General features: G+C 44.8%; 1 pseudogene; it reads left to right on the top strand.

The window, feature by feature from the left end:
- Nucleotides 1-1,422: 1,422 nt before the first annotated feature.
- On the top strand, nt 1,423-1,592 carry LOC129701324 (U2 spliceosomal RNA; annotated as a pseudogene).
- Nucleotides 1,593-2,727: the final 1,135 nt, after the last annotated feature.

Here is a 2,727-nt window from a genome sequence, read left to right on the forward strand (position 1 = left end):
CTTCATCTGTAGAAGCATTGATTATAGAAAATGGGATGCTGTTGTGCACGACGTTGGTGAGACTGCACTTGCAGTATTGTGTTCAACTTTGGTCACCCTGCAAGAGGAAAGATGCCATTAAGATGGAAAGGGTGTAGAAAATATTTAAGAGGATGTTGAAGGACTCCAGGGACTGACTTATAGGGAGAGGTTGAGCAGGCTGTTGATTGATTAATTGGAGTGCAGGTGACTGAGGGATGATCTTTTCGAGGTGCATAAAACCATGAGGGGCATAGAGATGGTAAATGTACACACCGCTTTTCAAGATTTGGGGAATCAAGAACTAGAGGGCATAGCTTTAAGGTCAGATGGGGATAGATTTAATAGGAACCTGAAGGGCACCATTTTCACACAGGGGGTGGTGGGTATATGGAGGAACTGCCAGAGGAAGTGTTTGAGGCAGGTACTGTAATTACATTGAAAAAAACCTTTGGACAGGTATATGATTAGAAAAAGTTCATAGGAATATGAGTCAAAGTGGGCATAAGGACTAGATTAGGTTTCCATGCTGTTTGACTCTAATAACATACTCTGTGATTGTGGCCATTGCCTCATTCCCTCACATATTCATCTCAGCCTCCTGGCAGTCTTTGCCCACAGAATTATCAACTAGTTCCCCCTCTCATTGTTCTTATTTGCTTTTTTTACGACACCTATGTAATATAGCCAGAGCCTTAGAAACTCTCAAATGCTTGTCTCACCTATCCTACAACTACATTCTGCATCTTGCTAGTGTCATCCACACATGTGGAGTCAGTTTTCACTTACATATTGAAAAAATATGGAACCAGCAAAAATGTATCCACTATCTTAGAATGCCACCATTAACTCTGTACAGTCGGGCTACTTGTCCAGTTATGAGATTGTCCAGTACTAGAGTTTAATTTCCTTCGGCTAAAGACTGTAAAGAGCAAAACTACTGTCTTTGTCACTCGTTACAAATACTCATATCCAACAATGCTCCCCTCCCTGGTCTGTTATTGATCGAACCAGAGTGTTCACAGTTTCATTATCTAAACCATTTCGGAACCTTAGGCTTTTTTTGTGCACTTTTTTTTGCACAAATTGTTTATTTTTAAAATTTACTGTATGTAACTTTAAAAAATATTTGCTAATTATTTTATCTCCTGAGTACCATGTTTGCAAGCCTGCTGTGTTACATCAAGTAAAGATTTCATTGTACCATTTCGGTACATACGAAAATGAAAACACTATTGACTCTTGAAATCTCCATCACAATGCTTCCAACCCCTCGTAGGTCACAGTTCCAGTCACAGTAGGTCACAGTCCCTGGTGTAAAGCTGAGGTCCCAGCCCTGAGAGCCTCTCTGCTCTCTGCTGCACTTAATGGTAGATACAGCAGCAGAGTGGGCAGAAGGTGCACCTCGCTTCTCTGCCTTTTGGCTAAGATCAAATGTAGTAACTGTTCTTATGAGTCGAGGATGAAGATCGAGGATCTAGGACTGATCTAAATTGGAGGTGACGTTGGTGACCAGGAATCCGTCAGTTGCTGGCTTAGAGGTGGATCCATGCTGGTTGGGTAACCAACCTAACACCTCATCCAGACAGAATGGAGGCAGCAAATGGAGCAGGAGGACAGGGTATCCGCAATACCCTGTGAGTGAGCATGAAGGACCTCAGCGGGGGGACTCCCATCTCATGTGACCTGTTCGTCAGGAAGGTCTTACTGGAGGCCTGAGAATTTGAGGCCGAGGACACCAGGACTTCCCAGGACCGTTTCCAGGATTTCCCGGGTAACGTATACTTCGATGTCACTTTCAACTATCCAACGGGATGGCAGAAGCTGCTGCAAGACTTCCGGGAGAAGAGGAACGAAGCTCCGTTGTCGCTGCTGAAGCTGCAGCCGCTCTTCACCCTCCCCACCCAGAATGAAGGGATGATCACGGTGAACATGCTTAACCCGCATGTGCCCATCGTGGATGTCCTCACCTTCCTAGCTCGTTGTGTCGAGGGAGCAGGGAACTGTGCGGATGTGAAGGACTTGTTCGGGATCTGGGCGAGCAAGCGGCAAGGTCATCAACTCGGTGAAAGACGCTCTTTGGTCTGCCCGAGCTTCGTTGACCTCCCAGCAGAGCAAGTTGTCTGTCGGGGAATGTTGCCGACTGGCTCGCTGCAGATTGCAGGAGTGCGTGCTGAGAGACGCACTGAAGCTCGGTGCAGCCAACGCCAAGGCTCTGTGAGGGAGGACCACAGTCTAGGGTCCTTCCGCTGTTGGACATGGGGGGGGACAGGGTGTGGTGGAGACACCCCTCAAAATTAGGGAAGGGTTTCCATGCCAGTGGGCCACATGAGTGGCAAGGGTGAGGGGTAAATGTGTGTAATTTGTGTAAACAGTATTGAATGTATGTATAGCCTCTGAGAATGTCGGATGGAGTTTTGTTATGACCATATATTTTATATATTTATCTCTCCGATAAAGTATATTTTAGATATTTAAAAACAGGTGCACCTCACTTCCACATTTTATCATGCACATTTGAGCAGATTTCCTGAAGTGTGAATGCCCAATAACTAGTATTCTTCAGAAATACCTGTTATTATCAGCGCGATTCAGTCCATTAGCCCAGAGTAATAAAAATGTTTATCTTGGTTAAGGTGATGATGAATTGTTGCATTTTGCAGCTGAACAGTGTGATTGAAAATGTAGATATTTGTGAACTTATTGAAA

Source organism: Leucoraja erinacea, chromosome 10, assembly GCF_028641065.1.
Source record: "Leucoraja erinacea ecotype New England chromosome 10, Leri_hhj_1, whole genome shotgun sequence".
Lineage (NCBI taxonomy): Eukaryota > Metazoa > Chordata > Chondrichthyes > Rajiformes > Rajidae > Leucoraja > Leucoraja erinaceus.